This window comes from Notolepis coatsorum (assembly GCF_963971535.1).
Source record: "Notolepis coatsorum genome assembly, chromosome: 2".
Lineage (NCBI taxonomy): Eukaryota > Metazoa > Chordata > Actinopteri > Aulopiformes > Paralepididae > Notolepis > Notolepis coatsorum.
In genome coordinates this window covers 51,186,117-51,209,282 of record NC_140166.1, presented here as the reverse complement: position 1 = coordinate 51,209,282, position 23,166 = coordinate 51,186,117, and the positions used below count along the sequence as shown (strand labels likewise).

The following is a 23,166-nucleotide window of genomic DNA, read 5'->3' as shown; positions in this document are numbered from 1 at the left end:
TCATGTATATAAACTGAGTTTTATAGTGAAAAGAGCAGCTTTATTTTGGTCAAGATTGAAGGCTCTATATTGCAGGAAATTGCACATACAGGTGTTCATTAAATGTAAAAAAAAATCTACCGTGGAGGGGGTCGTGCCGGACCCCCTCCAAACCACCCCTTGGGGAAAAAAATTTAAAATAAAAGGGTAAAAAAGATTAAAAAAAAAGCTTGCACCCCCACTTTCAACTATAACTAGGCGGCCATGTACTGTACAACTTTTCTAAGAAAAAAATACAGTTCAAAACATCAAAAGAACATGGCAGTCAATATTACATAACAGGCAATATTTTACACACCAAACATGACCCCTGCAAATCTTTTCAATTTCAGTTTGGAGACAGGCTTGGTCATAGCGTCTGCAACCGTGTCGTCTGTAGGACAGTAAACGAGTGTCATCTTTTCTTCTCTGATGACAGATCTAATGATAAACCATGCCTAGGGGTGGTCGTTAGACCCCCCTAGGCATGGTTTATTGTTCACAAATCACGACTGCAAGTGGTGTAAAGCTTTTATACAACTGCCACATTCATCCAACCTTATTGCTATACAATAAACACACATTAATCGAAGATTTATTGAAAAAACCATCCGCCAGAAAAAGTTGTTCCCACAACTACAAAAAAGACAATTTGCCTCCATGTGGAAGCAGCTCGGAAGTGCATCCAACCAACTAACACATCCAACTGTGTATTATTGGAATGATTGAGAGAAGTTGCCTCATGTGGAAGCAGCTCGGAAGTGCATCCAACCAACTAACACATTCAACTGTGTATTATTGGAATGATTGAGAGAAGTTGCCTCATGTGGAAGCAGCTCGGAAGTGCATCCAACCAACTAACACATCCAACTGTGTATTATTGGAATGATTGATTGAACATTTTATTACCAGATGCAGAATGGGTACAATACAGTACGGCTCAATACACACAATTGTTAAGGGGATGCAGACCTACTTTCTATATAACTTCATTCTTAGATGCTTCTATAGCTTGTTTGCAGTCACGTGATTTTGATGACGCGCGAAACTCACCTGGGGGGCAGGAAGTCAAGAACAGTGATTCAAAACAATGGAAAGTCAATACGCTAAAGCGTTGGATGAGCCTACACGCACTAGGTATCATCAGAAAATATCAAAACATATTGGATATGATCCGTACACGCTGAGGAAAATCGATTTTTCTCGCGTCTTGACCGATTTGCCTGGCGTTGAGGCGATTGATATAACCAATTACCTCGTCCTCCAGACCTCCTACTACACGGCTAGCCAGATGAAGGCATACAAGAGTCTGGAGGCTTATAACTATTTGGTGTGTGGTTGGGTAAATGACCTCGGATCAAAGGCAGCATTGAATGACTGTCGTCTTGTTTTTGCGCGGGTGAGTAAATCTACTTGAGAATCACTCTTTTATATTGCTATTTCAACTCTAATGTACATGGATACTGGCGTCAGTCAGGCTATGCGCTAAACGCTAGCTACTATTTTCTACCTTGCCACTAGGTCAACCATTCTCAGAGGTCTGGTGCAACACCGCTAAAAACGTGGATCGTGGCAAAACGAAATGGAGAAGTTGTCACAGCACATTGTGATTGTATGGCTGGGTAAGTCATCATAATAATGCAAGGCATGTTTAACTACATATCGCTGTTGTAAAATGATGCTAACTAGATGCCATGAAGGTGTCACTCTGATGGTGGCCAGACTTTCGTCTTGTTTACATCAGGGTCCCCCATTTTCAATTCATCATGACATACAGGTAGACAGTTACTGTACTGTTGCATCGCTAGACATTTATGACATACCAGATCTACAAATCTACCAACAGATTGTCAGAATCCTGCTCGCATGTTGGAGCAGTTCTGTTCGCCATTGAAGTGGGTGTTAAAATGAGAGAGACTGAGTCCTGCACCATGGAAAAGTGCAAGTGGTTAATGCCATCACATGTCAAAAAGGTAATCAAATGCACGTAATTTACTTTTGTTTCAGTGTGAGCTGTATGTAGGGGTACATTTAAAACGTTTATATTCTCTATGCCTCTCGCGCTTTCAGATTCCTGCCGCTCCAGTTGCGATGATAGACTTTTCATCTGCAAAATCTAAGAAGCAAAAACTAGATCATGCCATTGCAGGGACAGGTGAGCAGAGGTGTACAGTACTGAATGCAAAATACCTGTGCAATAATATGTTCCAAGTTTCACTTTAAAGCTGTGCAATATCTGTCTTATAGAGAAACAAACACCTGAGAGTTCCACAGTCCAGTGTCCAAGAGTGAAGCAAGGATCAGAAACTTATAGTCAGTTTTTCAAGGCTTTACACCTAAACTCCCCAAAAAGTGCTGCACTGATGTCCAGGTCACCATATTGCAGAGAATTTGTCCCAAAGTCTGTGAGCAAGCTACCTAAACTACTAACTGCATATAGGACACCAGAGACACTGCAGCTACCTCCAACAGAGTTGCAGAAAGCATGCCAGGATTTCAGACTGGAAGAGCTAACACAGTCACAGGTACAGGCAGTAGAGGAGGAGACCAGAAACCAGAGCTCATCAACAATCTGGTTCCGCCAAAGAGCAGGAAGGGTAACAGCCTCTAAACTGAAGCAGGTTCTACACACAAGTATTTCACAGCCGTCAAAGTCCTTGGTCAAGTCCATATGCTACCCAGAGGCACACAAGCTCTCTACAGCTGCAACGAGGTATTTATTAGGGGAAAGTAATTGCAAGACAAGGACATCTGCAATTGACCTATTATGACACATAGGTTAGGGCTGGCTAGAAGTATGTTTAATCTTTGAGGTCTGGAGTAGGATGATGTAAACCAGTGCACTACAATTGTCCCTATAAATGCTGACCTACATCACATTTAGTAAATCAGTTACTAATTATGGTTGTACAACTCTCTCTTCCTATTGCTACTTGTATGCATTACAGGTATGGATGTAAAAATGAGGCAACAGCCAGAAGACAGTATGAACAACTGCAAAGTGTGGACCATGAGGGTTTCTCCTGCATGGACAGTGGACTTTGGCTGAATCAGAAGTGGCCATACATGGGAGCCTCACCAGATGGAATTGTCACATGCGCCTGTCATGGAACTGGGGTTTGTGAGATAAAGGTACCAGCTATTTCTTCAGTATGGATTTGGATATGCATTTACCATTCATGTTTTGACGTCCTCAATAACACAGTAGAGCAGGTGTATTGGCATTGTGACTAATGGAACTGGGATTTGTGAGAAGAGTAACCTAGTACTTTGTAATTCAATGCACAGTTTATGTTCCTACATGTTGTAAAGACATAGAAACATCACGTGGTGCATGAGAGAAATTAACAGATCTTGAAGCTGAACATTTGAAAAGGAGATACTATGCAGAAGAAGTGACTATTTTCATTGTGAACTTTTAGTGCCCACACAGCAAACAGGAGGAGGCCAATCTACGCCTGTGTGCTGGAGACCAGGGCTTCTGTCTCATCTTCGATGGGGACGATGTGAAACTGGACAGGAAGCACGCGTACTACTACCAAGTACAGGCTCAGCTCCACATTGTGGGTGCTGACTATTGTGACTTTGTAGTGTGGAACACAAATGACATCTTTGTAGAGAGGATTTTGCCTGATGCGGAACTCTGGGTCAATGTCATTCCCAAAGTTCAAGAGTTCTTCAGACACTGTGTTCTTCCTGAAGTGTTGGGACAGCACTTCACAAAGTGAACCAAATCATGTTTGAAATGTTTCTTTAATCTGTGCATATTCCTGTAATAAATTGTAAATAAATGGTAGTTTATAGAACATGAATATCACAACAGGTCAAAATCTTATAGCTTTAGTTATATAGGCACAAATAAAACAAATTGATATCTGAAATATATAGGTAGTTTAGGTTAATTAATTGTTTCTTTTGTTTGTGTAATTATTCCTAGGTTGTTATATTTTTGTTGTTAACCACCCTGATCAAAATAAACCTTCTAAAGGGCTTCACATCACTTGTTGCTGGTGGTTCTTGGGAGCTGGGAAGAGGGGTTACATTTCCATGTTGTGCCTCGGTTTCCCCTAGGCCGTTTCCTCTGAAAACTACTACATGAAATGGTCACATGTTGTGAAGAAAGAAAGCGACCAAGTTGGACAATTTTTTCCAGGTGTAAGCTACATCCTACTACAAGCACCCAGTATTTTCATTGTGACTACATAGACAATGAATATGATTTTCTCAAGACAAAGATAATTTAATAACGGATTCAAACAGTTTAACTACAAACAACCATTCAAATCTAATTAGAACTGATTTAAAAATGACAAAGATTAATTGAATGAAATTAATACATTTTTATTTCAATAAAATAATAATGACAGACAGGTAGAGGGAGACATATACATATATTTGAAATATTATTATTCAATATTATCATTAAACTATTTGTAGTCCGGGCTAGAACTATGCACCCGTTAGTGGAGGTCTGAGAAAACATCGACCCATTATTTATAATCAAATCTACCTCAAATCATTCAATGCAAAACTATGCAGGACATGCATCTTATTTTCCTATTTGACCTTTAGATGAATAGAATATTGCTTACTCCAGTGGGACAACAGAGTCCGAAAGATTGGATAATGCACAGCAAATGACTCCAATCTTATCAATCAGCGCCAGTGACTCGCCTGTTTTTACAGCCATGTGTTCAACGGGGAGGGTACTCTGCAGAATTTGGTACTTTCTTCTCACTAATCCTATGACCCTTTCCACGTGAATACGCACATTAGCGAGTTTTCTTGTTTGCTCAACTTCATATGCAGATAGCTGGCTCTTCCCTTTTGTGAAAGCAGGCATCTTCAATGAAGCACAGTAAAACCCCACACTATCCCCGATAGTAAACCCACGGTCTGCCAGAACAATGTCTCCGGGTAACAAATTATTTAGAAGGCTACTCTCTTCAGTTATCTGCTTGTCACTCACTCTCCCTCCCCAAGCACGAGAGATGTATGTGACATATCCTTGAGGAGCAATGCCAATGAGAAATTTAACTGTGTTATGGTGTTTATAATTGGACCAAGTTTGTGCTCTTGCCAGCAAATTAGATGGCCGTTCAAGGAAAACTTCAAAACAGTCCACTATTACGGCAACCTTACACCCAAATGCTTGCCTGAATGACATTGGCATTGTAGCTTGCAGCACCTCTCGCTCTGGCCACTCTATTATAAACTCTAATCTTTCATGAAGTATGCCAATTATCTTGTGCCAAATTCGAGAAACAGTGGAACAGGAAACATTGAACCTGAAGGCCAAATCTTGGAGTGGAAGGTTTAGTCTCAACCGAATTAAGACCAACATGAACTGTTTAAATTTGGAGAGCGCCGACAAAGAGCTATAGTTGATGTGTGGCTCACATAGCTGAAACACTTGCATCAAAACTAAGAAATTGGGCAATCCTGTGTAAAATTTAGTCTTCTCTTCGTTGTTCTGAAAAGCATCTGGACTAAATTCCCTGTCCAGTACTTTTTTCCTGAGGTCACTCAGCTCCACTACGGAGTGATTCAGAACATCCTCCATCTTCTCAAGATCCTCCATAGTCAGGTCTGTCTGGCAGCCTGCATCTACATAGAATATATTTGGCAAAGGGGATAAGAGGGGAAAAGATAGTTTAGTTATATAATTTACAAATTGTATAAAGGTGGTGGTAATTATTTGTTAAATTATGATGTAAACAAGTGACATACATAGTTGTCAAAATACATTTAATTTACTCTTGTCTGTCTCTCTCCCACACACACTCTGTCACACACTCTGTCTCTCCCCCTTTCTGTCTGTCTCTCTCACACACACTCTGTCTCTCTCTCTCCCACACACACTGTCTCTCTGTCTGTTTGTCTCTCTCCCACACACACTCTCTCTGTCTGTCTCTCTCCCACACACACTGTCTGTCTGTCTCTCTCCCACACTCTGCCCCTTCTGTCTGTCTCTCTCCCACACACACTCTCTCTCTGTCTGTCTCTCTCCCACCCTCTCCCCCTTCTGTCTGTCTCTCTCCCACACATATGATGTAAACAAGTGACATACATAGTTGTCAAAATACTTAATGTAACATTGGCTACATGAAAGCTCCTCCATGCATTATATTTAATTTACCTTTGTGGTATTCCGATGCTGGGCTCTGTGAGCCCTCACCGAGGTCCAGCAATGCCTCTGCTGCATCGGTGCAGGTCTCATCTGCTTTTCTGGACCTCAACCTTTCCTCACGTTGACATGATGCCTCTGTCGTTGGTTTACCTTGCTGGTAACCAAGGTTAACTGTAGGAGCCCAGTCTGGAGAGTCTACATCGTTGGCAGCACTCGGGCAGCCTGAATAAAATAAATAGCAAAGTGATAAACACCCAACAATGACAGCAAAGAGGGATAACAGTAGTTTCGGTCCTAAGAGATCGTTGAAAACCATTGGCCGTGATAGCTAGCTAATGTTAGCATTGCTTAAAAACAAAGACACCGGAAGATAGCGTCAGCTATCTAGCTGCGAAACACAAACACACAGGGTGATATCACAGATGTAACGTTAGCTATATGTTTCCAGCAATATTGCCTCCTGGTCTGTATTTTTGTCAGTTTTATCCAGCTATGTAAGTAGCTAAATTACTGCCTTACCTTACACAAAGTGGTCACTGCATATACGCGCGTTGTCTGATTCGGCTCCTCCAGACCTCAACCGGAGATTTCTGATCCACGCCTGCCGCCGTTTTTCTGTGACTTTTTTAAACTTCTCCCCTTTATGTATAACCACTTTCGGGACTCGAAAGTACCCCTTGTTTTTTTCCCGATTCGATCGGTTGGTACAGCCGTAAACCGCGCAAAACTTTGGCATTTTAATCAGAGAGTCTCACTGACTATGAGTATCTTCGTTATATGCAAATCACTTCCTGCCCCCCAACAACATTCCACTAGAGCGAATGACGTCACCTGCAAACAACCTATAGAAAGTAGGTAAACCAAATTAAAGAGTTTTCTTTGCCCTATAGGAAAAAAAAGTTTTCTTTGCCCTATTTTTTTATTTATTTTTTTAGCCTAAACTTAACCAGTTGGAAACCAGGCGTACAGTAATAAAATTAGCAATCAACCAATCAATCAATTCAATAGACCATGCTCACTTAAAACAGCGCAGCACTCAGCTGCTCCTCTCTCAGTCTGACTTTCCCCCGCTGTTGCAGACAGGAGTGTGTGTGTGTGTGTGTGTGTGTATGTGTGTGTGTGTGTGTGTGTGTGTGAATGTGAATGTGTACGTGTGTGTGTGTGTGTATGTGTGTGTGTGTGTGTGTGTGTGTGTGTGGGGGGGGGGGGGGGGTGTGGGTGGGTGGAGACTAGAGCCAGCGCTGCAGTCAGAGGGAAGGAAAAATAAATTGAAAAAGAAATAGCAATAATCAATCAATCAATCCGCGATTTTTCTTTTGTTACACAATGATTCATGACCCATAGATTACACAATCCAACATTGTGTAAGAGACTAAGACATTCGCCGTGACAGAATCGCTTGATATTTAGTCTTTTAGTCGTTATCAACATATCCATTTGTTAATGATTATTGTCCGCCATCTTGTGATCCGGCGGAGTGATGTGATGTGATTCGGTTGTGGGCGGGTCCTGGGCCAGCAGCGTGGAATTGTGAAGAATAAACACGTGTAAAATGACTGTTTCAGCCAATCAGAATCGAGAAATTTGCATGCCGTTGTATAACCACATGTTTACACCTCTGTCGGCACACAGGGTTTCTGGGAAGTGCAATGGTTCCCTGGTTGTCTTCATAAACAACAGTTTTCTTATAGACATAGGTATCCATTCCTTCGAGCAGTTGTTCTAGATAAATACATTCATGTATTGTCAAAGGTAGAGCCATATATTCGGCTTCACAAGTTGATAGTGCCACTGTGGGCTGTTTCTTTGTTTTCCATGAAACCAGTGAGCTGTCTGTACCCATGCTCACACAATACGCTGTGGTACTTCTCCTGTCTGTGGCGTCTGCCGCCCAATCTGCATCACTATATGCTTGAAGCCCTAAGCCCTCGCTGCTCTTTCTGAAACAAAGCTGTTTATCTGCTGTACCTTTTAGATAACGAAAACATGTTTTGCTGTAATCCAGTGCTCTTCTGTGGGATTAGCAAAATGCTGTGATAATTTACTCACTACAAAACATAGGTCAGGGCGAGTACATGTTGTCAAATAAATGAGGCTGCCTACAGCTTCTCTGTAAATTTTTACATCTGTAAATTTTTGATCATCCTCATTGTAGTCTAGCTTTTGATCACATGGTGTTTCCCTAGTTCTACATTCTTGCATGTCAAAATGATTCAGGATCTTTTCCACATATCTCTTCTGGGATATTTTTACACAACTGGCAGACTGTTCGAAGTCCATGCCTAGAAATATTTTTAACCTACCTAGGTCTTTCATTTTGAATCTGGTGGAGAGCATACCTTTCACCTGCTCTAGGTTTCTAGTGTTGTCTGCTGCGATGATTAAATCATCCACCCAAATCACAATTATCACTTTTCCTGACTCTTTTGACTCCTTTGTGTAAACACAGGGGTCTACTGGGTTCTGTTTGAAGTGATCTTCAATTAGACATGTATGAAGCATCTCGTTCCAATTTCGCCCAGACTGTTTCAGGCCGTAAATGGATTTTTCTAGCTTACACGCTAGCTTCTCTCCTTTCTTCTCGTAACCTTCAGGTTGTTCCATATATATTTCTCTATCAATGGGTGCGTGCAGGTAGGCTGTCTTCACATCCATCTGGTGTAAAATCAAGTCGTCTTCAGCTGCCTTCTGCATCACTACCCGTACACTGGTCAGATTGGCTGTAGGGGAGAATGTCTCACCATAATCTATTCCTTCCCTCTGACTGTAACCTTTAGCTACAAACCTGGCCTTATCCACGTGGTTGTAATCAATCAGTTTGTCAATGTGCCAACGTTATTTCGTTTCCACACGTCCAGAGTGACATTAATTGCAATGGTTCCAAATATTACGGCATCCAATACGTTCCATAATCCACAGCAGTGGCGGTTCTAGACCCTTTTTAGGGGGGCTACATGTATTAACTCTAGAATTGCCACAGTTATCTACAATAGCAATGATAAAGAAGTGCCAACCACATATTATTATTGTTTTCTTTTAAGGCGAGACACCTGCAGGTGAATAGGCAAATATCATTTATTTTAATTTTTTTTTTAGATTTTGTTATATTTTGCTTCCTAAACATGTCTTCTATGAAACTAGTGACAATAAAACGTCAATAACACACATTTAGTTGTTTATTTTATTTGTTTGCATCCATAATGTGCACATATTTAATGGGGAAGTGCCTCATTTGCATATATAAACATAACATTCAGAAAACTTGCAATACATTTTTTCTTAGTTTATATGTACATAACAAACTGGGAAAGTTTCATAGTGATATCTATTCAAATATTTGTTTGCCTATTAGGGGGTACTACACTGTACTACACTGTTACTACACTGTTTGTAGCCTGTGTGTAGTCCTGTTCAGTTCAATAACATCATTATTATTATTATTATTATTCAGTTATCAGGCATGGGTTTAGGTTGTCAATTACTAATGGTTTGATTAGGTATTGTGTTTGTAAATAGCTGTTTAAAAAAAATGTATGGCATTTTACAATACAGAACTTTGAAGGCGTTTTCCCAAAAATTTGTTTTTATGCGTTTTTCTTACACACTTGGGTATACATCTACCATTCCATAGCACCTACACTTTCCACATTTCTTCCTATATATACCCTGCATCTTTTTACAGAGGGGTTTGTTGATATATCATTCATAGCCTGATTCAGGGCTCTACGCTAACCTTTTTCCCAAGGAGCACATGTGCTCCTAAATGAAAAAAATTAGGAGCACACAAAGAAATTTAGGGGCACCCAAAAATATTTAGGAGCACAGTGAAAATATTTCAAGTAACAGATTTTTTTTAATTTTTTTTTATATAAATGTATATTTGTACTGTGCATGCATGTGCAAACGGGAACGGGACACACATCTGTGCAATAGCACATACCACCAAAGTCACTGGCCCACTGTGTACGTGTGTGTGTATCTGCGTGTGCAAACGGGAATGGGACACAGACATTTTAACTATTAATTAAGTGATTAATGCCTACTGTGGCAAAGTTGTAGCCAACAACTAGGCCTAATAAGAAAGGCAGTGACATTGAACAAAAAGGAGACACTGGCATTACTACCAGGGCCATCAGTAGAGGGGGGAGCTAGTGTTGCTCTTCTAGAAAAATAATCCTTTCAGGGTTGCCTATTGAAATACTGTACACCTCCAGTACAGAAACATTGTTTATGAGTTTGCGTGTCAGGTAGACCATTGATTGACAGTCAATTCTGCCAATTACGTCACACCGCTTGCACTCTGGCCGTCCGGCGCTGCAGCTGGACCCTATTGAAACCAGTCACGTCACTCTACTGTGATTGGACCGTTGGCTTGAGTGCAATGTGGGACTTGTAGTTTTTGAACGATTATAGCGGAGAAAAAAGCACGATTGAGGCTGTAATCTTGAGTCGCACACCGTGCGAGTAATTGATTTTTCCGTTTCGGACACACATATTTCTAGGGGCATATGCGAGCAATATGGTCGCACTGTAGAGCCCTGTGATTTATAGTACATTTAGACCAAAAAACATGGCCAAATAGATTTTTTATGACTGTAGTCAGCATTTCCTGATTCATGGGATGATAAAAAGACATATCCACAATCCCTTCTGTAAAAAGTGCACTGTGTTATGTGTCAACATAATGAAACCATTTTTAAAAATCTGGCATCATCCAATGTTGGTATTTATACCCAAATGTCATATGCAAATTAGTGCATATTTAATGAGGTAATGCCTATTTTGCATATATAAACATAAGATCTCAGAAAACTTGCAATAAATTTTTTCTAAGTTGTTATGTACATAACAAACTGGGAAAGTTTCATAGTGATATCTATTAAAAAAAATCTTTGCCTATTCACCTGGGGTGTCTCACCTTAAGTGTTTTGGTTAATCAGAGTGTATACCAATTGTATAATATATATTATATAATATTATTATCGTTTTTTTTTTTGTTCCAAGTGCTATTTTAGAATACATCACTAACAAAATAATAAAAGAAAAAAGACTCATTTAATCAGATTAATCACTTTATTCAAATTGAGGATTTAGTTTCAGGATAAAAATGTTTAATGTTTTTTATTTAAATTTTTTAATAAAAAACGAGGGTTCGAACGTCCGTTCGAAAAACACTGACGAAGTTTGAATCACTTTATTCAAATTGAGGATTTAGTTTAAAAAAAAAGTAAAAAAAAAGAATAAAATTATTTCTTTCTTTTTTTGAATTTTTGAATTAAAAACGAAGGTTCGAATGTTCGTTCGAAAAACCCTAACGAAGTTTGAATCACTTTATTAAACTTTGAGGATATATTAGGGTGACCAGATCCCAATAAACCAAATGTGGGACAAAGGGTATGTTTGTGAGGGACAATGTGGGACCCCCCCCCCCCCCCCCCAGTGCAGCCCCCTCCCCTTTTTTTGGTGGACTGTCCCTGTCGCGTCTATGCTTTTACCAACACGTTCGTGTTTCCGGGTTCCCGTTTTTTTTGCGCTCTGATTGGCCACTGACCTACGCTAGTACGCCCCCCTCCTAGCTGCTAGGGTGAAGGGACTTGGCTTGGCTGGGAGGCTGGTGGTGGAGGGAGAGGGAGGAGGCGTGGGGTGGGCTGTCATCTTTCAAATATATTTGTAGCTAAACAATTATATTTTATTTATTAGCTTATTCTTAATAATTCTAACTCCATATTATCTTGGCTTACCTGCTGTGGACGTGCATGGAGATGGTAACTGCGAGCAAAGCAGTCGAAAACGGCGCATTTCTGGAGACTAATGTTATGTTTTGACAACAGATGTTTTGACAAATTGCTTGTATTGCCACCCATACTTGCAAATGTTTTATTGCACTTGTGGCAACGTGCGTTGTCGGCATCGACTTTCGTAAAGTGTACCCAGATTTTCGTTGTGTTCTCTCCGCCATGATAATAATAATAATAATGAGCACAGAGCTCGGTCTGTGTCCTCAGCGCTTGAAGCGCTGAGGACACAGACCGAGCTCTGCGCTCATTGTTCTCTCCGCCATGATAATAATAATAATAATGAGCGCAGAGCTCGGTCTGTGTCCTCAGCGCTTGAAGCGCTGAGGACACAGACCGAGCTCTGCGCTCATTGTTCTCTCCGCCATGATAATAATAATAATAATAATAATAATAATAATAATAATAATAATAATAATAATAATAATAATAATAATAATAATAATAATAATGAGCGCAGAACTCGATCTGTGTCCTCAGCGCTTGAAGCGCTTCAAGCGCTAAGGACACAGACCGAGCTCTGCGCTCATTATTATTATTATTATTATCATGGCGGAGAGAACAATGAGCGCAGAGCTCGGTCTGAGCTCGGTCTGTGTCCTCAGCGCTTGAAGCTCTGCGCTCATTATTATTATTATTATTATTATTATTATTATTATTATTATTATTATTATTATTATTATTATTATTATTATTATTATTATTATTATTATTATTATTATTATTATTATTATTATTATTATTATTATTATTATTATTATTATTATTATTATTATTATTATTATTATTATTATTATTGTTGTTGTTGTTGTTGTTGTTGTTGTTGTTGTTGTTGTTGTTGTTGTTGTTGTTGTTGTTGTTGTTGTTGTTGTTGTTATTATTATTATCATGGAGGAGAGCACAAAACGAAGACAACGCACGTTGCCACAAGTGCAATAAAACATTTGCAAGTATGGGTGGCAAATTATACAAGCAATTTGTCAAAACATCTGTTGTCAAAACATAACATTAGTCTCCAGAAATGCGCCGTTGGGACTTGTTTTGTCATGTAGCCTGGATGCCCAGGATGCGGTGTCACCCGCGGTCAGATACTAGTAACGTTACGCGACGCATAGAGGTTCTTTCACATTGGTTGGGGGGGGGGGGGGGGGGGGGGCGTTAGCGCGGATGACAACCAATCATGCGGGACATGGTCTCAATATGCGTGACGCGTGAAAGGAGACAGGAATGCTGTACAATCACGCGCAATGCGTGACGTCTGGTCACCCTAGGATATATATATAAAAACAATTTTTTTTTTAATATTTTTAAATTTTAAATTTTACTTTTTTAATTAAAAACTAAGGTTCGAACGTACGCTCGAAGAACCCTGACGAAGTTTGAATCCCAAAAAAAGGCTTCAGGGACGCCTCTATACTTTCCACAAGCAACTTGTCCTTTTGCGCGATCTGATTGGCCACTGACGTTTCTGGTGTGACGGCAAGTTCTTTGGACGGTTAAGCTTAGGCGCTCTTTCGAAGTTGGTTAAGGTTAGAGTTTGTCTTAGAGCAGGGGTTGCGACCCAAAGGAGGGTCGCGAGCCGCCACGGGGGGGTCGCCAGACGATAAAAAAAAAAAAGGCCACTGAACTTAGAAGCAGGCCAGGACAGTGTTTCTAGTTGCAGAAGCACAATAGTTAGATAACCTAGGTGGGGAACAACCAGGAGATCACTGCAACTCACACAAGTTGGAGAACTCTCTCTCTCTCTCTCTCTCTCTCTCTCTCTCTCTCTCTCTCTCTCTCTCTCTCTCTCTCTCTCTCTCTCTCTCTCTCTCTCTCTCTCTCTCTCTCTCTCTCTCTCTCTCTTGCTCTCACACACACACACACACACAAAAGGAGCCGCATGTGATTGGTGGAGGCGGGACCCTTACAAAAAACTGTTGTTGCTAATCATTGACACATGCTAGCCTGTAATAATCCCCCCCAGAAAAATCTACTTTGCATTTGATATATTGCAAATATATGCCATCACACACACTGGCATTTAAAGGGTTAGAATTATAAAATTAATATGTGGTGTTATGATCAGGGCTGAAGTTGAATAAAAGATTGTATTATTATTATTAGTGTGTGTGCGTTTGAACGTGTGCATGTTTCAACCATACATTTCCATTTATTAAAACAAATTTAAATAAAAAATTAACCCCCCCCCCCCCCCCCTCCTATAATAGTGGGGGTCGCGGCTCTCTGACCCCGTTATTTTTGGGTCACGGCCTGAAAAGTTTGGGAACCCCTGTCTTAGAGCATGGCGATAGAACGCCAGCCCTGATTCCAAACTCTAACCATAACCAACTGCGAAAGAGTCGCCTAAGCTTAACCAGTGATAAACTAGGCGTTAGGTCATTTGCAGGCTGTTTGACGTGGAAATGGGCTAAGACACTGCTCGTCATGCGATTGGGCGCACATGTCACATGACCAGAACTGGGTTTGTTTAATAATGTGTGGCTAGAAGGCTGCTTGCCAAAGGAGTGGAAGCATGCCGTCATCATTCCTATTTTGAAGCCAGGTAAAGTAGCGGCTGACCCAGGGTCTTACCGACCCATAGCCTTGACGTCTGTATTGTGTAAAATTATGGAAAGGATGATTACTAATAGATTAGTTTACTTTTTAGAAAGTAAGGATCTTTATGTTGGGTATCAGAATGGGTTTAGAAATGGCAGGTCTACAATGGAATCAGTAGCTGTTCTAGACCAGGACATTAGACAGGCTTTTGACAATAAGGAAGTAGTGATAAGTGTATTTTTGGATATTGAGAAGGCGTATGACTCTTTGTGGAAAGAGGGGCTGCTTTTGAAATTGTATGACCTAGGAGTTAGAGGGAGATTGTTTAATTGGATAAAGGATTTTCTATTAGACAGGACGATCCAAGTACGTGTGGGGGGGCAAACCTCAAAAACTGTAAAAATAGAAAATGGCACCCCGCAAGGAAGCGTGATTAGCCCGGTCCTCTTCGATGTGATGATTAATGAAATTTTTGGGCAAATTGGAAAAGGATATGGGTTGTCTTTATTTGCGGACGATGGGGCCATATGGAAAAGAGGGAAGAATGTTGAGTATTGTTTAAAGCAGGTACAAAGAGCTCTGGGGGATGTAGAGGAATGGGGAGACAAGTGGGGTTTTAAAATATCCGCCTCTAAGTCTAATTATATGATTTTTGGTTTTAGAAAGAGGGTGCCTAGGGGAAGGCTGGTTATGTATGGATCTCCCTTAGAGAGAGTAAAGGTGTTTAAATTTTTGGGAGTTTGGTTTGACGAAAGATTGAATTGGGCTGTTCATATAGAGAAAATCCTGGCAAAGTGTGAAAGAATAGTGAATGTGCTGAGAAGTTTGGCTGGGAGTGGGTGGGGAGCGGATAGAGAGACCACGTGCATGATATACCAGGCGATGATCAGGTCAACAATTGATTATGGTTGTTATGTGTACGGCTCTGCGGCCAAGTTTAATTTGCGAAAGCTGGATGTGCTTCAGTGCAAGGCTTTGAGAATCTGCTGTGGAGCTTTTAAGACCACCCCTGCTTCAGCACTATTGGTGGAAATGGGGGAGTTGCCCCTAAACCTGAGGAGAGTAAAGTTAGGGCTACAGTACTGGGCAAAATTGAGTGGGACAAGTCTGTCCTTCCCAGCTAGGTGTTTACTTTCAGGAGATGGGGATAAGTATAAACCTTTTTTGGCCAGTATTGATCAGTGGGCCAGGAAGTTGAGACTGCATCAGGGGGGAGTGGCGGAGCACACTCGGTGGCTATCAGTGCCATTTTGGCTATTGCCTGATCGAGTCATTGAACTTAGGTTCTTGAAGGAGGAGGATAAGGGCGAGATTGTGGAGGAAATAGAGAGGTTCCTTCTGGAATCAGGGGCTCTGGAGGTGTACACTGATGGCTCTGTGGATCCTGAAAGTGGGAGGGCAGGATTTGGGTGGTGGGTGCCTTGGTTAGGGATCGGTAAGGGACAAAGAATATCCGATGGCAGCTCAGTATTTGTGACAGAGTTGCTTGCCATCCTCTGGGCATTGTGGTGGGTGGAGGAAGTGGGACCAAGCCAGGTGATTATATGCTCTGACTCGGCTGCTGCACTGATGGCTCTGAGTGCAGGTGGGTCTAAAGCTCGCCCTGATCTCATTCAGGAAATAATGTTGGTTTTATATAGGATTGCGAAGGCAGGCTGGTCAGTGGAGTTTTGTTGGGTCCCGGGACACGCTGGGATTGCGGGGAATGAGATGGCTGACTCCCTTGCCAAACAGAGCCTGGGAAGGGAGGAAGAGATAGGTATTTCAATGGGAAGAGTAGAACTCAGAGATAAGATAAAGAAAGGAGTTGAGGCTGAGTGGCAGGATGAGTGGGAAAGGGGGACCAAGGGAAGGCACTATTTCTCTCTGCAGCCTCGGGTCAAGATCAAGGTGGAGGGATATGGGTCAAGGAGTGATAGGGTGAAGATGTGTAGACTGAGGCTGGGGCACTGTGGGTTGAACAGTAGCTTGTTCATTGTGGGCAAACATCCAGATGGGGTGTGTGAATGTGGAGAGACTGAAACTGTCGGGCATGTCTTCCTAAAATGTGAAAGGTATAGGAAAGAGAGGGAAATCTTTTATAAAAGTCTGGTAGAGCTGGGAGTATCTTCCTTCTCTCTTAAATCATTCTTTGGCATGGATAATGAGAACCACCAGTTGATCACAGAGGCAGTGCTGACATTTCTGCATGCTTCAGAGTTGTACCAGAGGATATAGCGTTAGTGTATGTAGTGGTATTGGACAGGCAGGAGGAGCAGAGAAGAAGGAGAAAGTGTGAGTTGAAGAGGCCTAAAGATGGAACACCACTAGTGTAGTATAAGAAATCCCGCGGAGGGGGGCTCAGACAGGAAGTAGCAGCAGTAGCTGCACTCCAATGGACAATGTAGGTGATGACGGGGTCCAGTAGAAGAAGAAAAAGAAGGAGAAGAAGGAGAAGAAGAAGAGCCCATAAAAAGAATTGCGGAGGGCAGTAATACGCCTCGATGCGTCTACTCTGCCGGAAATTCAAATAAGAAGAAGAAGAAGAAGATCTCATTGTGCATCTTTGAACAGTACTGAACAGTACTGAACAGATAGACTAAACAATATAGATTGAAGCCTGCATTTCTCAACCAAGGTGCCTTGCCTACCGTTTTGCTGTGGAAAGGTGAGTGTCCACAACGGCTAGCTAGCTGTTCTACTTGAATACTGAATGTTAATATTCAATCAGACAATATTGAATACGCTAAATAATTGACAGAGACTGCGCCGAGGTGTTCTAAACGCAGTTAAGGTCAATTATTTTGCGACAATGACCGAGTATAGCTATACATTATCCCGCTTATTACAGGGCTAACTTACTAACAATATACGTAATTCATTTTACACCATCGACAAGACGAGATCAAATGCAGACACAGTTGTTCTGTTGCTCCTCTGTCATCGGCAGGTGTGTGGACTTGATTGCACCTGATGTAGTGCAGCTGTGCATATGGTAAAGCTTAGCTTTCGTGACTGCGATCAAAATGCTTGATTGTGATTGGTCAATAGCGCTTTGTTGCCCCTAGCAGCGGTCATTATTCCGCGTTGCCCCTAGCAGCGGTGAATTATCGAGAAATAATTGACCGCTGCTAGGGGCAACAGAGCGCTATTCACCAATCACAATCAAGCATTTTGGCGAATGTTAAAACGCCATGTAATAATGAATGTTAATTCAGGTTGACAGTTGAGATCATTTGACAGTTGACAGGGGGCTGGAAAGTTGATTTAATAAAAGAAAAAATACTAATTTAATCAGATTAATCACTTTATTCAAATTGAGGATTAAGTTTGAGGATATATAAAAAAAAATTATTTTATAAAAAACAATGAGAATAATTATTTTTATTTAAATTTTTTTAAAACCCTGACGAAGTTTGAATCCCAAAAACAGGTTTCAGGGACAGCCTTACCACACATTATTTATATTATTCAAATGGACTCAAACATGTTCCATTGTGATGTCACAGTATGATGTCATAATAGCACATTCTAGAACATTTGTGATGTCACAGTATGATGCCATAATCAAACATTCTAGAACATTTGTGATGTCACAGTATGATGCCATAATCAAACATTCTAGAACATTTGTGTTCTATATATATTCAAAATTCTCTCAGATGGGGGGTGTGAATGTGGAGAGACTGAAACTGTCGGGCATGTCTTCCTAAAATGTGAAAGGTATAGGAAAGAGAGGGAAATCTTTTATAAAAGTCTGGTAGAGTTGGGAGTCTCTTCCTTCTCTCTTAAATCTTTCTTTGGCATGGATAATGAGAACCACCAGCTGATCACAGAGGCAGTGCTGACATTTCTGCATGCTTCAGAGTTGTACCAGAGGATATAGCGTTATTGTATTTATTAGTATTGGACAGGCAAGAGGAGATAGTGTGTGTTGAAGATGAGAAGAAGAAGAGGGTAAACAATCAAAAGTTGGTTTACCAGAGGCCTAACTATGGCACATCACTAGCGTAGTATAAGAACTGAGGAGGGCAGTAATACGCCTGCGGGAAATTCAAAAGAAGAAAGAAGAAGAAGAAGAAGAAGAAGAAGAAGAAGAGCTCATCAAAAGAATGGCGGAGGGCAGTAATATGCCACGATGCGTCTACACTGCCGGAAATTCTAAAGAAGAAGAAGAAGAAGAAGATATATTTAACAATGGCGACGGTGACATGAAGGGGAGTGACATCAAGTGGGAATTGTTGAGCCTTGACGAGTATAACTTGATCATGGCGAGAGCTCAAAAGGAGGCGCAAGCACTCAGGGAGGGGAGGAGCGACAGCGATAGGGGTGAGAATAGCCAGGGCAAAGGGAAGGAGTCGGGTGGTGACAGAATGGAGTATAGTGGGGAGGAGAGTGAGAGAGAAGGGTGGGAAAAGGTGGGGAAGAGTAGGGAAAGTGAGGGAAAGGGGAGTAAGAGGAAGAAAGCGAGGGGCGATAGCTTGAGTGGTTCAGAGGATGAGGGTAGAGGGAAGGAAGTTGCAGAAGGGTTGAATGTAGTGGTGCGCTTTGAGGGAGAAGAAGGAGTTAGGAATATAGAGCCAGGTCAGCTGTCAAAACTCATTAGAGCACAGTTAGGAGAGGAGGTACGGAAAGGTGTTGGGGGATGGGAACTTGTTTATAGGGTGTGTAAGTGCAGTGCAGGTAGAGAAGGCAAGGGAAATGAAGAGCATTGACAAAGTGAATGTCTGTAGAGTAGTGGTAGTAGGGGAGAAAAGGGATGGTGGTTGCAAGGGGTTAATCACTGGGATTCCAATCAAGGTTAGTGAAGAGCAGCTGTTAAGAGAGTTGAGGAGTAACGCACATAATGGGAAAGTTAAGAGGGTAGAAAGGATGAAGAGAGGTGCAGAGAAGGAGGCGACAGGGACGATAGTTATTCAGTTTGAGGGTGAGGTTGTTCCTAAAGAGGTGTTTGTAGGGTATATGGCATATAGGGTTAGGGAGTTTGTTCAGAATCCGCTGCGATGCTATAGGTGCCAGGAGTTTGGCCATATAGCCTTCGCGTGTAGGAGGAAGCTGAGGTGTGTGAGGTGTGGTGGGGAACATGAACATGAATATGGGAAGTGTGGAGAGGGAGTGAGGCCGAAGTGTTGTAGCTGTGGTGGGGGGCATAGTGTAGCGTTTAGGGGTTGTGAGGTGATGAATAGGGAGGTAGAGGTTCAGAGCGTGAGAAGGGAAGGAAAGATGTCGTATGCGGAGGCAGCTAGGGTGGTAGGTCAGGGAGATCAAGATAAGGGACAGGGGGGTGGGGAAGGGCATTCGGCGGAGAGGGTGGAGCAGGAGGTTAAAAAGAGGGTGTGGGAGGAGAAATTTAATATTGTGGCCTTTGTGGCAGGAGTGGTTAACGCGACAGCTTTGGTTACGAGTAGAACGGAAAGGATCACGTTGGTAGTAAAAGAGGCAATTCTGCACTTGGGTATGGAGGGTCTGAAGTGGGAGGAAGTGAATGGTGAGTTAAATAAGGGGATTGTAGGGGACCAAGAAGGCCAGAGTCAGATCTCAGGGGGCAGTGAGTGCATCACTGAGGGGGGCGGTAGCTGCACTTCAGGATGGTGAAGGGAAAGGGGGCAGAGACCATACTATGGCAACCATACTAGCGTAGTATAAGAACTGAGGAAGGCGGGAAAGTCAAAAGAAGAAGAAGAGCTCATCAAAAGAACTGTGGAGGGCAGTAATACGCCACGATGCGTCTACACTGCCGGAAATCTAAAGAAGAAGAAGAAGAAGAAGAAGAAGAAGAAGATCTCATTGTGCATCTTTGAACAGTACTGAACAGTACTGAACAGATAGACAACAACATAGATCGAAGCCTGCATTTCTCAACCAAGGTGCCTTGCCTACCGGTTTGCTGTGGAAAGGTGAGTGTCCACAACGGCTAGCTAGCTGTTCTACTTGAATACTGAATGTTAATATTGAATCAGACAATATTGAATACTGAATGTTAATTCACCCTTTATCTGCCAGGGATTATTCTGATCTTAATCCACTGTCTGCCAGTACTGTAAGTCTATGGAGATGTTCCCCTTCTTTGCAGGGCTATAACTTTTTAAATTGTATTGCTAAATTGACATTACTATGGCCCATTCAACGTCAAGTATCTATCGTTTAGGATGTAGCAACTTTCTACTTCATTCACATATTCATACTAAAATACGGTCTAAAGTATAAATATGTTTTTATCGTTTTCTGCAGCATTCTGCAGAACGTGATTTATAGCCATAAATACATATATTACATCATCAAATGTAGTTTGATACTGATTGACGTCAGATAAAAAATGTCAATTGTACAAGGTCCTTAACGTCATGCCTCATCATCTGCTGGTGACCGGAGGGGGGGGGGGGGGGGGTTATAAGTCCGTGGCCGACGTTAAATCATTTATGTAGTATGGGCGATACATAGATCACATCAGTTTATATGGATCATAATAAGCAAACACGCTGAAACTTACCGCAGCTTCCTCTGACCGTTGGGTGGTCAGCGTGGAGCAGAAACTTCGCGATTATGGGATGTTGATATATGCGATCCATTTCCAGGTTGTATAATAATATATATGTCCAAATCATGTTGTCTATCGAGTTATTGGCAACGGATCGCTATCCAGTGTGTGCGAGTGGCCGGACCGAATATGGATGAGCACCACTTCCTGCCGCTCATTTCCGGTTTGGGCGATCCGCCGATCGGCCACCAGATGGCGCTTTTGAACCGTTGGAGTGTTGAGAGGAGATCAACAGGAGATCTCAAGTCTCCGTGGGTGAAATATGATTGACATGACAGATTTTTGAAATATTGATCTCAAAGACGCCTTACGGCGTCATTGGCAGATTACGCATGGCGGAGAATGATGTGGTAACACGTCATTGGCGAATAAAGGGTTAATTCAGGTTGACAGTTGACATCATTTGACAGTTGACAGGGGGCTGGAAAGTTGATTTAATAAAAGAAAAAATACAAATTTTTATCAGATTAATCACTTTCACAATCAAATTTAGGATTTAGTTTGAGGAAAAAAATAATAATAATAAAAAGGAAAATGAGAATACTTTTTTTTTTTTTTTTTTTTTTTTAAACGAAGGTTCGAACGGCCATTCGAAAAACCCTAATGAAGTTTGAATCACTTTATTCAAATTGGGGATTTAGTTTGAGGATATATATATAAAAAAAATATATATAATTATAAAATTATTCTATTTAAATTTTTTTTTATTTATTAAAAACGAGGGTTCGAATGTCCGTTCGAAGAACCCTGACGAAGTTTGAATCCCAAAAACAGGCTTCGGGACAGCCTTACCATACATATTATTTATATTATTCAAATATTTACATTTACATTTACATTTAGTCATTTAGCTGACGCTTTTATCCAAAGCGACTTACAAGTTCTGTACGACAAGCCATCAGGAAGAGCACAACTCTATCAGCTGAGTAACAATGTTCATCAAAGTGTTGAGTGCTACAGTGTAGGTTAGTTTATTAGGACAAGTGCATGACAGTATGGTTAGTTAGGGTTAGATTTTTTTTTTTTTTTTTTTTTTTTAATTCAGATAATGGTTGAAGAAGTGAGTCTTTAGTCGACGGCGAAAGATTGGACGTGTTTCGGCTGTCCTAACTGGGGTGGGTAGTTCATTCCACCATTGTGGGGCAAGGACTGAGAATAGGCGACTTCTCTTTGATGACCCTCCCGGAGCTTGGATAGGAGTAGGTCTGAGGCGGCCAGAAGATGCAGAGCGTAGGGGTCTTGAGGGTGTGTAGTTAGAGACCATTGACCGGAGGTAGGCGGGAGCAGTTCCCTTTGCCGCACGGTATGCTAGGTCAAGGGCCTTGAAGCGGATTCGTGCAGCAATGGGGAGCCAGTGCAGGTCCCTAAGAAGTGGGGTGACATGGGCCGACTTCGGTAGGTTTGAGATCAGGCGGGCCGCTGCGTTCTGAATGAGTTGAAGAGGCTTAGTGGCAGTGGCCGGGAGGCCAACGAGCAGTGCGTTGCAGTAGTCGAGGCGGGAGATGACTGTTGATTGGACGAGGAGTTGGGTGGCTTCTTTTGTCAGGAAGGGGCGTATCCTTCTGACGTTGCTCAGGAGGAATCGGCAGGTTCTGGTTGTCGCTGCGATGTGAGCAGAGAAGTTCAACTGGTCGTCGAGGACAACACCAAGGTTCTTGGCGGTCGGGGACGCGGTCACAGCTGCATTCTCGACTGTGATGGAAAGGTCGGTCAGGGGGGAGGATTTGGCCGGCAGGTGGAGCAATTCTGTTTTGCTTAGGTTCAGTTTGAGGTGGTTGGTCGTTGGTAGACTCAAACATGTTCCGTTGTGATGTCACAGTATGAGGTCATAATAGCACATTCTAGAACATTTGTGATGTCACAGTATGATGTCATAATATAACATTCTAGAACATTTGTGATGTCACAGTATGATGCCATAATCAAACATTCTAGAACTTTGTGTTCTATATATATTTAACAATTCTCTCAGAAGATCTCATTGTGCATCTCCTGTGAACAGTACTGAACAGATAGACTAAACAACATAGATTCTGCAATTCTCAACCAAGGTGCCTTGCCTACCGTTTTGCTGTGGAAAGGTGAGTGTCCACAACGGCTAGCTAGCTGTTCTACTTCATCATCATCATCAAACCTTTATTTGAATAGGCAGGTTAATTAAGAAC

General features: G+C 41.7%; 1 long non-coding RNA gene across 1 annotated transcript; it reads right to left on the bottom strand.

The window, feature by feature from the left end:
- Window positions 1-4,343: 4,343 nt before the first annotated feature.
- LOC311224394 lies at window positions 4,344-6,286 on the bottom strand. Its single transcript, XR_014619440.1, has 2 exons — window positions 6,158-6,286; window positions 4,344-5,625 (listed from the first exon to the last, which is right to left on the bottom strand). It is a non-coding gene; the product is annotated as an uncharacterized lncRNA (long non-coding RNA).
- Window positions 6,287-23,166: the final 16,880 nt, after the last annotated feature.